The following is a 15,913-nucleotide window of genomic DNA, read 5'->3' as shown; positions in this document are numbered from 1 at the left end:
CACCTTCCACTGCAGTAATGGTTTTATATGTAATTGGGAAATACCGTATTGCCTCCACAATAATTTTCACAGATTTTTGAGACCTGATAAAATAATAAAATAAGGTGTTCCATGTTCTAAGTAACTTCATGCTTTTATATTTTATTTTTTTTATCTTTTTATCTGTCTCTATTTTCTTTTCTGAATATTTGTGCTTATGTGAGTATAAATGATTAAGTGACCTGAAAAATGTGGTCAAATAAGACTCTTTCAATGTTGATTATTGAGTTGGAAAAAGAATAGTTGTGTTTCTAGTTTCTTGAATATCTTTTTGCTTTTCTATGCTTTTTAGTTTTCATATCAATTCATAAGCGAGCATTACTATAAGTGAAAAGCAAAGGAAAATGCAGGAGCATACAATAAGGAGGAGAAAACATTTCATGCCATGTGTGTTACACGCAATGCCAATAATTACCATATACTGCTCCTGGAGCTCTATCCAGGTCTCAGTCATATGATCAGAAAAGCTTCACTGAGAGATAAAGTAGCCCCAAACAAATGATGAGGACAGCTGTGGTCTCTGGAGTATGCTTGAAGCAGTCAATTATGACTTGAGATTCTAGTTCCAGTTACCCATCGTGTGAGCTTGTTACAGATGTATTTTTAGCTTCTGGTTAAATCACATTCTGGGCTTTGCCTAAGACCTTGAGATACACTTTTCTGCCGCTTGCATTTTGCAGGAGACCATTTGTCTGTGGTCATTGCCTAACACCAGAGGACGTTAATGCAGGTTCCATCCACGTTAAATGCTGCTGCGGTGCTGTAGGTACTCCTTGGGGCTTGGAGTTTGCACAGGCAATTCTTCTGTGTGCCTTCATAGTATGGCACGTGTTGATTCATATAGAGACAATACACCTGGTAGTTTCAAAGGCCCTCTTTGCTCTTCAAAGTACCAAGATTTACATAAAAAGATTGAAATTAAAGACTCGGAAGCAGCAGGGTACAAGCAAAACAAATGCAAGACCAAATTTAAAAGAAAAAAAAAAAAAGCTGTCTTGCTTTGCTGTCATGTGGTCCTCATCGGATGTGCTTTAGTGACTTCATATTGGCAGGTTGTGCTATAACTCACCTATAACTCTCAAGCTTTTGATTTTACCTCTTCCTGTTTTCCTCTTTGTACTAAACCAGGAGTCATGTTCTTGTGTAGTATCAATGCAACATCAGTGATTTACTTCTCATGTCTTTAGTGCCTTTGAGGTTATTATTCTACACATCCTCGTGCCTCTAGTCTTGGTTGAAAGAACTTAATACATATCCTTAGAATCATTCATGATTTAGGACATGCCACATCATATATCATAAAAAGCATTAATTGCACATCTGTTCTGGCAATCAACAGATGTACTTTCAGCTTTCCGATAGAAACCACGCATAGAGAATACAAGGACAGATTTTCCTATTTCTGTTCTAGATTTTACTGGTATTGTCATGCTTTTAGTAGTGAAAATGTTAATCGGATCTGAGGTCCAGAAATGGAAAGCATTAAAGAGTGTACAGTGATGTTTGTGAAGCTGTATCAAAATTTAAAAAAAAAAAAAAATTAGGAACCCTTTAAGTGTGAAACGTGAGTCCATAAACAGTGGGATTAAAAAAGAAAGCAGAAAAAAGTGAAAAAACAATAGGTGTTCAAGAGAAATCAGATTATGGATCATGGTGAAACCAAGGGCTGAATTCAAGTAGAAAAGCCATTAAGCAAATTTCTTCATTTGAAGAAACTTCAAGTGAAGTTAAGTCAATTCTTCCATTGAGTTAGCTGCAACTCTTAGGAGAAGTGGGCAGCACCCAAGTGATAGATTTTCAAAGATGTATTTTCAGATGTATTCAGACATATTACACAGATGTTAGTACTTGAAAATACTTACATTTTGATAGTCAATGACAAAACTAAGAATAGAATATCCTTTGATCTCATCCGCCGTTCCATTCTATATTCCTAACATCATGCCACTTCCTTTCATTTTGTAACGGTCCAAATTTACTATAGCAGATTAATTCTTTGATGGCCTTGGAGAAGTTCAAATGAAACAATATTTTTCATTCTGAACTTTGGATTTAGACTTTCTTCCAATATATTTTCATTTATTTTATTCCTTTGTTGCACTGCTTCTAAGTACTGCAGTGGATTTACTCTTTTCTAACATGGTATTGATAATCTGTCATTTCTTAATCACTTCCAGTTATTACAGCTTTGGTGGTTTGTTTGGGTTTTTTTCTTTATGGTTAGGTGAAAAGATGTATAAAAGCACCATTTGTTGCTTAATTTTTATGGTGTTTTGTGTTTCCTGCCTTTTTTCTATGAAGTGTTTGTTTGGTGGAAAGAGTCCTGTGACCTTTTCAAATTAGTGGAATCTTATTTGATCTGTTAGCGTTCTGAAGGAGTTTAGGGAAGATGCCAAAGGCTCACATCTACTGGAGTGGTGGCTTAGCATCTTTACTTCATTGATTTTCTTTCCGTGTGTATGTTTTTAATAAAAAATTGGAGAAAAGAAAGTTCCTGTCAGAGATTATTTGGAAACCTTGGAAAATGGTTTGGCTCTTTTGTGACAACATTTTGCAATATCTTTTCTGTGTTTAGTAATTTTCTATTATTCTATAGTAACAATGCTAGACTTGTTTATCTCCTCACATCAAGGGAGGAACTATATATATATATATATAAATGCATGTTTATAAACTATAGACAAGCCACATGCTTAATGGAGTGGTTTTTTGCTAAATGTACATTTGAAAACATTTTGTTATCTATTGGAACACCAAAGATAATTATTTTAAGAATTTCATGTAAGTGAACTAGCTAGATGGAGATAACTATGATCCATTGTTTTAGCTCTATGAATCCCACTTACTCTATGAAATAAAGCTCTTTTCTCAATTACAAGATATATTGGTATAGTTTCTGATGAGAGACTATTTTAAAAAATGTGCTAAACTTTTAATGTCTCAGTATAACCAAGACTCTGTTAGCTGTTTTATTTATGATGAATTTATCCATCTGTAGATTAAATAAAGTACTGAATCTCTGTTCTTGCCCTCCTAAACACAAGCTTTACAGAATTTGGTAAGGCTTTATGTGCGCGCCTTTGTATGAGCAGGGAGAGCAGCAGCAAGTAAGAGTTTTCTGGTACAGATCCAGTCAAGACATAGACAGTCTACTTTTTAATTAAGAAACCTAGATGATCTTTCTTTGCTGGAAAGTGAGGAGGAAAGTGTCTTAGTCTGGGTAAAGAATTGGTTTTGCTTATTTTGAACACTTTTTTGGGCTTTAAGTGTAATGCAGGCTGTAACATCATTTTTATCCACCAGACTTACCAATGGATGACAAAAGGTTGTGTTAGGTCATGATACACAGGACAAGATATTGTTACAGATATTACTTTAAAATTAAAAATAGTAAAGTGCTTTTACAGCTAGAGTTTATTCTTTGTGTCCTACTGGCATATGTTTTGGCTTAAGCAAATGTACAAAATTCAGAACTTAATAATGTTTTATTGTTGGAAAATTAATACTTGTGCAACAGCTCACAGGTGTAGTTGGTGAGTGAAAGGGAGAGAATTACAGGGAGTTGTCTGAAGTCAAGGAAAAGCTAATGTTTGAGGGAACAGTCAAAAAAGCCTGACTGATAACTGGAGGATGTTACTGTGGTCTGTCTGACGGCTCCAGGTTATGTTTTGATGTAGTCCTATAGCCTTGAACAGCTTGAATTTTCAGAAAAAAAATCTGTTCATTTTTTTAAAATTTCCCTACTACTGGGTTGCTGGCATAAAACTGACACTTTCAGGAGCTTGATAACTTCCGAGCCACATGCGCTAACATATAATTTTCCTTGTTATTACATTTTAACACCTCAAAAAATGCATGCAATCAAGAGTGATATTGCAAAATTAGAACTATGACTAGAAATAAATTTTTGACTAATATTTCCTCAGGTTTATCACCTTTATATATGCTTTCTCTTTTTCATTGAGTATCACCAATATTTATACAGCTGAATTTCAGTGACTCCACTGTTCTTGAAAACAAATTTCACTGTTGCCTGTGCAAGTATTCATGCAAACTGTGAAACGTGGATTGAAGGAGAAATAGTCATTTTGGATGTGACTTGGTATTGTGTAGTTAGGAAATGGAAACCATACTTTGTAACTTTTTTAAACAGTTGTCTACATGGCAGAATTTAATAGAAAACACATATAAAGAAGTGTATGATTAAGTCCTTTCAAATAATAGAGAAAAAATAACAAGACATCACCAAAAACTTTCAAATACATAACACATCTGAAAAGATTTGTGTCTGAAAGTCCTGTGAACAGGAAAAATGTTATGTGGATTAGATGAATCATTTACTTATCTCTTTCATTTTGGCAGTAATTTGACATCACTATATGTTTTGAGACAAATATTTGAAAGAAAGATGGTTTCTCTCGTGTCAGACTAATACAAAATTGTGCTCCAGGTCTGTGTTGACTTCAGTGGAGATAGATTAGTTCATACCACTTGAAGATTAAGATTTTTTTACTTCCAGACAATGTATTCGAAGAGTGGTAAATGTTACCTCAAGCCAACCACCATGTAAAGGACTTGGAGAAAGTCTAGTTTATTGTTTTATCAGGAAATCCGTCAGAGTAACTTGTGTCCTAACAAATTAAATATATATTCAACAGGCAGTGTTTTAATACTTCCCTGGTTAATTCAAATAATGACAGTTCCACCTGATTTTAAATTTTCTTTGCTTTTTATTTAAACAAATTCTTCTATTTTCAGACGTAACTGTGTCTTCATAACACAGCCTCACATTGGAATGGGTGTGCAATTTTGAAAGCAATGCCTAAGAGAGACCCAGGAGGCACTCTTTCAAAAGTATTTACTTCAATTTATCATGAGAACACATTAATAAGTATAGTTTACTTTCCTGATCAACCTATTTGACCTCCATAGTTTTTTTCTTAAAGCTCTTTCTCACCTTTGGCAGAATCTGGGGAAATTGCAGTCCATGTTGCTTCTACTTTAACACCTTTTTACACAGTTCAGTGTTAAATCAGAATCTTCATGTGAACTAGCTTTCCATCTTATGTGTGATCCAGAATATCAGCATTAAACAAATGAGGTAAATAATACACCTTAGAAATGTTGGAGAAAGTTTTCATCTAGTCATGATAGAGATTTTATGGTTTGCCACTCTCTGCAAAAATCTAGACCAACATCACGGATCTGAAGCCCCAAATTTAGAACATAATTTGGGATCTAAATCCAGATTTGGACTTTGTATTACAGACCCATTTCTAGTTAGCAACTGTTCTGCTGATTTGTGTGCGTGTTTATCCATTTTGTTCCTTTGTTCCCATTCTGTCATTTTGGTCTTATTAAAAAAGTTCAGCTTACTACATGTGTTTCCGATCTCATTCCATCTGTTGTTTTGCAAGAGCTACTTCCTTTATATCATTAATTCCTCTTTGATTTCTGGTCTTTTTTGTTTGAGTGAGCAGTAGTGGAGCCTGTTTCTGAAAAACGTAGGTTTAAGGAAGAGTTCATTGTCCTTAAACAATGTTACGATTTCCAAATGACCATAGCTCACTTGGTTTGCATCAGGCCATGTTAAGTTCATTTTACTTGATGCAAACTGCTCTAGTTAGATTCATAACAGTTTTAAGCAGAAAATAGTCTTCCTGTCCTGGGAAAATTATCAGGATACCAGAAAATTCTGTATTGGAATGAACAGTTGAACTCTCAGAAGACTGTTAGGAAAACAATGAGTTTTGGCCAATGAAACTCTTCATTTAATTAATTTTGGAATTTTGGAAGTTTTCACTTCCATTTTTTTTTTTTTTTCTTTTCAACTACTTTTAAGTAATTTTGAACTAGGAAAGCAGAAGTTTGGGTTTGAAACTGTAGAGAGCAACATCCCTCGTCATCTAAAGGAAGCGTAAAAGATGTATTGAAACTGATTGTTTCCTGAGAAACGTTTTTTTCATTTTGAGGGAAAAAAATCTAGGAAAATAATCCCTGACCAACTCAACTTCATGTCCTTATTTCAACCAAATGTCAAGGCTTTTCTCTGGGATTAGTTTTACTTGATTTATCAGTGGCCTTTGGCACAATTGTTCATAGGGTTTGTGTGCATATTGTAGCTTATACTCTGGGTTTGACATTTGAATTTCAGCATTGAAATACTTTGAATATTTCCTTACAGATCCAAGTTTTGTGTAATAAGAACTTATCTCAAGTTTACAATAATTTGGATGTGGATGTGATTCAGAGCTCTGTAAGTTGCCCTTTGTTTCCCTTCTATGTACAATCTGTTAGGAATTAATAAGGGTACACAGGCTTATAGTTCCTGCTAGATATACTATTCCAATTTAAATCCTTCCCTGAATTAAAGCACAATGTTGATGTGCACTGTTAAACAGATGCTCTGATTTGCTGTGCTGCTCAAAGTGATTCTGTTCCTATATGGGTTTTTATATATTCATAGGCATACCATATGTATATTTCATAAAGAGTGTCAAGATCCTTTGGGATAAAAGGAACTGTATACATGCAGCTTCATCATCTCCTCATGTAATACTGTGTTATTTGTGATCAAATGGCAGAACTGCCTAATAATATCTCTATTTCAAATCAAGGTAGATATTTGTAAAAAATATAACATATATCGTTTCCCTTGTTTGATAGAAATTGAATTTGTACATCATCAAATCAGGCTGCTAGAGATCTCTTTTCTTAAGCTTTTCTTTCATTTCAATTAAGCATTCTACCATTTACTCTGTTGTTTTTTTTTAATCAATAGCAGGTGTTTTCATAAACAACTGAAATACCATGAAATACTAATTTCCTTTTGACAGCATGGCATGGCATGATGCTGGGTTACATGTTGTCTGTGCCATTTCACTGGCCATACCGAAACTACCATCAGTTTCTTGAGTCACTCCACAGCTGTAACAACCTGGAATTTCTAACACCCACCAAATAAGCCATGTCCATCTTCAGCCTACTCAAGATCAAACAATAATATTTATTTCATTTTTAAAGAATCCTTTCCTTGTTTCTGAGGTTGTTAGGTGAATACAATAAAATAAATTAAAACACCAGATGCCTAATTAGCTATCTACATACTACACCAGTGCAAACCATCATAGGAGAATTGAAGAAAGAGGCAGTAGTAGATGAGGGGATGAGCTTTTCAGGAGAGGGAGCAGGTGGATGGTCTCCCACAGAGAGCAAAAGCGAAAGAATGCCTGAGCAAGAACCAGGACTTATGAGAGGGAATGTTCTTGCATATTTTCTTCTAAGTCCAGTAGATGCAGAAAGTGTGCTTTGGGTTTCTGTAAAGAAGCTGGATCAAAGCTGACTTGAAGTGGCCTTAGTCCTCTTCGAAATGCAGCATATTATTTTGTTAGAGATTTTTGTTTTGGTGCATTTTTCCATATGTCCTTTTACATACCCCAACCACAGCTCTGTCTTGTAGGACCCTTACAGATGATTCCTTGTGCAGCTGATCTGAGGAATAAATGGAAGTCATACTAAAAGACATATTGAATATTATCCAACCTGCTAGTGTCAGTCTTTTTCACTACGGTCATTTGCAAAATGTAAACGTGCATTTTTTCTCTTAATAATTTTGTGCATGTTATTTTGTTTTTCCTTCAATTTGGACAATGAGCTAAAATAGTTTCTTTCAGTTCCCTTTAATTTACATTTTGTTTTCGTTCTAATGCCCTGGCACAATATTCTTTCTGTGTTTGGATTTCCAGTACTTACAAAATTCATGTAAACATTTCCTGGCAACTACATGGGCAGAACTTGTAATATGACAAGACCCTGAGGGTTTCCCTTCTATAATCTGCATCTATATATTTACATGTTTTAAAAATAAATGTACACAGACATATTTGGTTGTACTGGTACAGCATTACAACATCTTCCTTGGTAGAGAAAGTTTCTTCATGTTAAGTTCTCTAACACTGGAAAAACCTGCAGTTGATTAGCTGTGTCCTCATGATGCAGTTGTAAGAGGGTGGTGTGGACTGCATTTTGTGATTTCATCGGCTGCACATTGTGCACTCGCAGTTTAAATCCAAGAGAGCTCTGAATTTTACTTTGTTTTGTTTTTATCTTAATTTTATGAAAATATTTCCTTTCATAATATGAGACTACAAATAACCCTCATCTAGACAGAACAGGCAAATGTGATAAGAGAGCTCCAAAACTGTAATTATAGAGAAGAACCATGCCATGGGTTACTGATATGACAGAATAGTTCTTTTTTCATTGCACTGTCTGATGGGGAAAGGAAGAAAAGGGAGAGAACCTTGGACTAAACGCCCTCTAAAATATGCTCATTGGCTGCTTCTGTAGTTAGAACCTACCAAAGAAATAAGGGACAGTGTAGAAACACTTGGATTCTCTTTGTAGTATCTCAGGATTTCAACAGATAATCAGGACATTTACATGAGTCAGAAACCATGACCAAATCTTCATGACAAAAATGAAATTCGGTTTGAAATGTTTTGGATATGTGGGTGAGCTGACCGATCTGGAAGAAGATAGCTATATTTCTACAGAAAAATACCGTGTAGTGTTATAGTGTGTGACATGGTTTGTATTAAACACAATAGATGTGTTTAGTTACTTTATTTGTTTAGATTCCCACAGCCTCAGGATATGTCATTGTAATGCTGTCAAAAAAAAAGAAAAAAGAATTACTGTAACTTATGGTAACATACCTTTTTTTTAGTTATGTAAACTGCTTCAGTACCACGTATGCTCTAATAGTGAGAAATAAATAATGTTAAGAGTCTTAGCACTCAGTGTAATATGAACTGTCCTGTACATCATTTATGAATCTGATTTATTTATTTTGGACATGGGAGATCTATTTGCCTGTTCGTCTGCTAGTTCATGGCAATGAGGAATGGTACCAGAATTGCTAGCATTTTATCCAGGGCTGTACCAGAGGCAGTTTAGACCACTTCAGTAGAGCCAGCACTTAAAATCAGAGCCAGTTCCCAAATGAGGTGTTACAGTCTGTGTCCGTCATGTCGTGTTTCCTGCCACTGCTATACCAGCACTCGAAAATCCCCATCCTGGTGCTGAGTTCAGCAGCCTCTCCCCTCCACTCCACTCTGCTCCTCTCCTCAATCCCCCCTTCTGTTAACTGCTTGGCCCCAAACCACAGCATTTGTCCAGCCTATTTTAAAGTGTGCCGAGTGACAAGCTCTCGCTAATTCTCTTGGGAGGCTCCTGCATAGCCTGCTGCTTTGCACAGCCAGGAAGTATTTTCTAATGTTCCAATAGTTCCATTATGCAGTTTCATCCCTAACAACTACCTGTACCCCCGTTTACCGTACATTGTTCCCCTTTCCCTCTGTTTACTCCCTTTAGACACAGATAATGCATGGCATGCCCCCATTTTCTTTTTCCCAAGCCTAAATTAGTGTCAGATAATCAAAGCAGTTCTTTAAATAATCTTTTCTCTATATCAATCCTGTTTTTAAAATATAATGAGTCAAGTGAAACCATGAGGGATAGAGTGGAATGAGAGCAAGAGCGGAAAGCAGAAAGTGGAGCGCTAGGAGGTGAGAAAGTACATGGGATTCTATTTACAAGAAAAATACATGCTGAAAATAAGTATTTAAGATGGGAATTGGGGAGTGGAAATGAACAGATGTTAGCACAGTTACAAAAGTAGTCTAGAGACAAAGAAATGGGATAGTTTTAAAAATGTGTGCATTTTAAAGTAATATTTTAAATAAGGATTAAGCAGCTGGGAAAGGTTACATAGGCTACAAGTTAGAGACATCTATGGTGTACATAAGATTTTTTAAAACAATCTAAGAAAGCAGCTGGGTGAGTTATTAACAGATGTTAATGATTTGTCAGTGGTATAAAACATTAAGATCACATCCAGGGCTAGATCATGGTCATGCCTGATTTCTTCATGGACAAAATTTTTGCATTAGACCACTGTCATGCCTGATTTCTAACCGTGGATGGAACATGCCTAAAATAAAACAAGCAAGGAACTACTTTGTTTTAAAAAAATAATAATAAAGTAAAAGGAAAAAAAAACTATGTTTACTTTTAATAGTATTTGGTCATGTAGCAAAATGAGTGGGAGATAGTTTAAGTACGGAAAATCACTATTTAATGTCTTCATTTACAATAAACAGAAGTTTTTCTATCGCTTTACATTTCTTTTTTTTTTCTTACTTGTATTTGAGCTAGCTTTTAGAAGCTATGGATACAGGAGAATAAAGCTGTATATGTTGGAAGCACAATGTAACTGTAGTAATGCCAATAATTCTCTCAGAGAAGTTGGCCATTAATACTTTATTTAAGTATGTCCCTAAAATAACTGCATTAGGCCAGTAAGTGCCAAGTAAATCTATAAATAAATAAAAAGAGAGATAATATCTTTATGAACTATGCTTTTTGTATGTTTTTATGAGCAGATGCATCAGTGTGTATTCTAGGCCTACAGGGGGTTTTGAGAAACAAGAGTCTTCATGTAGAGTAGGATGCAAGTAAAATACCATCTCCAAAATAATCTTGGCACAATAGAGCTGTCTTTTGAATTTATTTCTCAAGAGAGTAAAAAAAGAAAACCAAAAAACTAAGGAAATATTTGCAAGTTTTTAGCTGCTGCAATGTTGTAGTAAGCTGATGACTCCCTGGTGAGAAGGCAGTGGGTCAGATTGTGCTTTTACAACCCGAGTTGAGGCAGGGGCAGAGCTCAGCGGCACCAGCTGAAGAGCAGTACACAGAAGGGATTGTGCCTCAGAGGCGCTGTGACCTTTCCTGGTTTTCCCTTATCCCAGTAATGGATTGTTGATCCATAGCAGTGCTAACTTCTCGTAACTACAGAAGTACTGCTATTCCTTATGATTTTGTATCCATTTCCCTAAATTTGGAGCAGGGACAAAATAGTGCCTAAGTATGCCCTGTGTACTGGCTGCCATATACATGTCTGAAGTGGAGTGGTTAGAAAGTGCTGCAAGTACATGATGTAGTTCAGGGTCTGTAACAGAGAGAAGGGAGATATACTTTTGAGTGCTCCATGTGATACCATCCATCTAACATCTGTGCAGGTGTAGCAACCTAGATCAAGATGGTTTCTCCCAGGAAGTACATCAGATGCTTCTTGCTTTAGCATGTTAGTGAGCTGAATCAACTCAACGTAAAAGTCAGACAGGTGTCAGAGACAGTACAAGGGAGGAAGGAGGACAAGACAAATGAGAGTTGGGCTGGGAAGAATACCTGTAGACAGCTGCAGGTCTTTAGATTATTCTGCTGTCTCATGATACTTTTCCCCGAGTGAGTCGGTTACAAACCGGAAGGATCAAATTAAATAGCACTGAGATTACTAAAATGGAATACAAATTAGGACAGGAAAAGCAAAAAAAAGAAAAAACTTTTTTGACCTTTTTTGTTTCTTAGAAAGAAGTGAAGGAAGGCATATTTCATTTGAAAATGTGGTTCCACGGCACTTTGAACTTTGGAAGTACATTTGTTCCCTGACACACCGCCAGACAGTGGCAGTTCAGTGGAAAACTGATCACCTAATCATTTTCTGGTTGGCTTTCTTTTTTACCAGCATGGTTTCCTGAACTGATTCCTCACACAATTGTGTAACAGGCAATACTAGCACAAAGAAGGGGGCAATCCAGACAGGTCATCAGTGGCAACTACCAAACTGTATGCAAAAGGTGTGCGTGAAAGGCAGGTGTGTGTACACTGTCATTATAGTGGACTATGACGTTACATGTAATCTGGTGACAGGGTGGTCTGACACTAAAAGAGTCCTGCTCACTGATTCCTTGCCACCCAACTCCCTGCTCTAGCGTATGCACTATGGTCCCACTATTTCCCTTACATTAGATCTAGCAATTGCAAAACTGCAGAGAAAATTGATTCAGCTTGTTGATATATCAGAAAATTAAGCTATTAAAAAGTATTTGTTTTGTAGTGGCTGTATACTGTTAGATCAGCTCTGTTGTAATGCAAAACTCCATCCTAATCAAAGGTATATGTGTATTTATTTGCTATGTCTCCAGGTAAAAGACGAACTTTTATTTGTATGATTGCCATTTTTTCTATCTTCTCTTAGAATGTGAAGTCCAGTTAGAATGGACAATAATATTCCTCCAAAGGTGTGTTGAGTTCCACCACAGGGGGGCTAAAAATAATACAAGAATGTTAGGTGGATAAAATACCTTCCTCATTTAGCCATTGAAAGGAGAATTTTTAAATGAATAGCAATGCATCCTTTCCTTTTCATATTTCTTTTTTTTCTTGCCAAATTGTTTTATTCTCTGAACAATTTGACATATCTAAGTAGTGAAACAGCTTACAGTTCTATTGCTATACAGATAATGCATTGTTAGAGTATATGGCATATGTCTTAGGAAATTTAGGAATATAATTAAATTTATTTTTCAGTTTCATGAGATGGAAAGTTCCAATTTTGCAGTTCCTTGTTGCTAAAAGGACAAGATGCGTATCTCCCTCATGTCAGCAACACTCCTTACAAAAGCTGTAGACCTTGTTGTAGTTTCCCCTGGGCCTATACAACATATCATCCTAGGAAAAGACTAATTAGGACGGTTTCTGATGAATTTGTGATTTGAATCAGCTTATTAGAAGGGTTCAATAAGCATCAGAACTGCCACAAAGAAAGGAGCAGGACCACACAGTGAAAAAGGAGTAGGAATAGGGGAGAAGGAACTAAGGGTGAAAACTCCCTGTTTCGTTTTAGGTGAACCCTTACATCAGTTCAACTGATCATGGAACAGCTTAAGTCAGAGGCATCAAACCATTTAAATCATGGTTAAATTAATTCCTGTTCTTCAGAGTACTCATTTATTAGCTCTGCAATACTTAATTCATGTGTCTAAATGCTTTGCCAAATTTGAATGAATAAAGGATTCCTGAAGTTGCATGTTAATAAAATTGCACAATATTGAAAAAGTTGCTTGCTTTTATTAGCATGACAAATGATTGCACGTTACAAAAAGCTGTTGACTTTTCTGTGAAACATGTAATTAGGATTGAAATTTCATATTACAGTTTCAACAGATATAATAATTCATGGCTACTAAAAGGAGCATCGTACTCCCTCATGCCAGCCCTGCATTCAGCAGATTTAGCTTCTTAACTTGGTCAAAAACTATTTTAACAACAACAACAAGAAAACTTAAAAAAAAAGGTCCAACAAAGAGTAAGTGTAGTTGGGGAGGGGGGAATGTGGAAGGAGGTAAACCGAGACTTGTCTCTCTAGGCAGTGCTGTGAGTTTTTCAGTCAGTTCTGCCAACTGGAACATGAAGCGTTCTGCCCTAGCTGGGAAGTAAACCTGGATATTCAAATAAGTATAGGGCCATGCATAAAAATTGTTCCCCTAGTTAGATGCTCTCATGTAGGAGAGAAAAAGGGCATACTTAACAAGAAGCTTGAGCTCCAGAATCGTGGAACCTGGAAATATAGAGGGTATATGCTTGTCATCTTGCCATACGCTGGCCTAATGATCCTCTATTGACCATTGGCAAAGACTTTAGTCTTCTCATACATAGTATTAGAACAAAAACAGAACAGTATTTGCCCAGAGAAGTTGTGGATGCCTCATCCCTGGAGGTGTTCAAGGCCAGGCTGGATGGGGCTTTGAGCAACCTGCCCTAGTGGGAGGTGTCCCTGCCTATGGCAGGGGGGTTGAAACTCAATGATCTTTAAGGTCCCTTCCAACCCAAACCACTCTATGTTTCTATGAAAAATATCTAAATTCTCCTGAATATATTTAAGACCAGGAATTAGGTTTTAGGTATATCAACAATATCTGACATAGTTGCCTGTGATAACAGGGTCTGAATTCAATGACTCAGCCAGGCCCTTTCAGTCCACTATTTGATTTGCATGACAAATCATCAGAAAATAAATAAAAAAATGATGGTGAGTGTGTCATGCTCACATGCATTCTGAGTAACATGAAAAGCATCTCATCCAGTAGAAACAACATAATGCCAGAGAAAATCACACCTGGGGAACAAGGTTAATAGTACCAGATATCTTCAGCTGACTCTGCTACTATACATGAAACCTTTCCCTGATTGGCCAAACAATATTTTGAGATCAATTAGATCCATTAATGATGCCATTTCAACTTACTCATTTTGCAGCCTTTGTAGAAATGTAGAAGTATTTAGAGCTGTTGAAGAGGAAGGGCAAAGTCTTATTCTTGTCCTTTTATGTTACTTTGACAGCTCAAGGGACCTTGAGGGAGATTTTGGCACTGGAAAATTTTCTTAATGGAACAGAAATCCTTAGGTGGTAGGTGGTATAGAAGTGGATTAATGACTGGTTCACCTGTTCCTCACAAACTCTTATATGGGAATAGGTAATTCTGGAAAGAAGTCAATGGTCACAATGTCTTTTATAGTCCAGCTTTTTGTGGCTGCCAGGACAGACCCTTGTGACTAATAGGAGTTCAGCATCAATTAGAACAACTCCCAGAGTTGTGTTATATGTGCTGAGGCTACAACAGTTCCACCATTCTTGGCTAGCCTGAGTGCAGTGGAACTACACGGAACAGCTTTGAAAAGCTTGGCCCACAGTCCTTCCTCCCACTTAATCACATTGCTTAAGGATAATGTAAACTTCAATCTTGGGTGACAAATCATAAAACTGGTATAGCACAAGGCCAATTTACAGGTGCTCTTGACAGACATAATTTGTGCAGTTGCACCAAATTTCAACTGATGTGAATAAATAGCCAGAAGCCTTTGGAAAGAGGTTATTTTGTTATCTGCAGACAAGTTAGCTTCTAAACAGACTTGAAATACTGCTGTTTGAAAGCTTCCATATTTGAAAAATAGAGCAGGATTTTTATCCAGAGCATAACAAAACAGAATAAGTAGAAATCTGGTCAGCTAAAGTTTTGATGAGTCACATTTCAGAAAGCAGAGACAAATACATTAGAAGAAAGCAACTTTTGGAGATAGATCAGTCATTAGAACTTTCAGTAAACTTTTCAGATTTCAAAATGAAAAGCTACTGCTTTGGAAGATAGTGTGAAACTGCAGAAGTGATCCAGATGCTGAATGTTCCTTGTAATTCATGTATTCTGAATACTGTGCAAGCAGTCTTTACAGCAGTCCTAAGAACACCATAAAGGTTTTAATCCCTGTTGAACAGAAAAAAAGAGAGAATGGACGATGTGGATAACAGTCCGACTTTGGACTAGTGCATCCAGTTTTGGAGTCCTCAGCACAGGACAGGACCTGTTGGAGCAAGTCCAGAGGAGGACCATGAAGATGATCAGAGGGGTGGAGCACCTCTCCTATGAAGACAGGCTGAGAGACTAGGGGCTGTTCATCCTGGAGAAGGCTCCAGGTAGCCCTGATAGTAGCCTTCCAGTATCTGAAGGGGGCCTACAAGTTGAAGAGAGACTTTTTACAAGGGTATGTGGTGATAGGGCAAGGGGTAATGGCTTCAAACTGGAAAAGGGTAGATTTAGATTATATATCAGGAAGAAATTCTTTGCTGTGAGGGTGGTGAGGCACTGAAACAGATTGCCCAGGGAAATTGTGGAGACCCCATCCCTGGAAGTATTCAAGACCAGGTTGGATGGGGCTTTGAGTAATCTGGTCTAGTGGGAGGTGTCCCTGCCCATGACAGGGGATTTGGAACTAGATGATCTTTAAGGTCCCTTCCAACCTAAACCATTCTATGATTCTGTCATTTTATGAAAACTGAAACAATTTCCCATAGTCAGTAGCAGAGCAAGGACTGAAATTCTCTCAGTCTCACACCTTCGTCGGAGGTTTCCTGAAGCAGACTAGGATTACCAAGGGTGTCCTGAAGAACAGCTCTACCTGTCCCCTCTATCGTTCT

At 36.8% G+C, this 15,913-nt stretch overlaps 1 protein-coding gene across 1 annotated transcript in view; it reads left to right on the top strand.

Moving 5' to 3' along the window:
• SLC25A21 (solute carrier family 25 member 21) overlaps nucleotides 1–15,913 on the top strand; it is a 258,464-nt gene that overhangs the window by 150,309 nt on the left and 92,242 nt on the right. The window lies entirely within an intron of this gene.

Source organism: Numenius arquata, chromosome 6, assembly GCF_964106895.1.
Source record: "Numenius arquata chromosome 6, bNumArq3.hap1.1, whole genome shotgun sequence".
Lineage (NCBI taxonomy): Eukaryota > Metazoa > Chordata > Aves > Charadriiformes > Scolopacidae > Numenius > Numenius arquata.
Note: the sequence above shows the minus strand (reverse complement) of the source record. Positions and strands in the feature narration are given on the sequence as shown.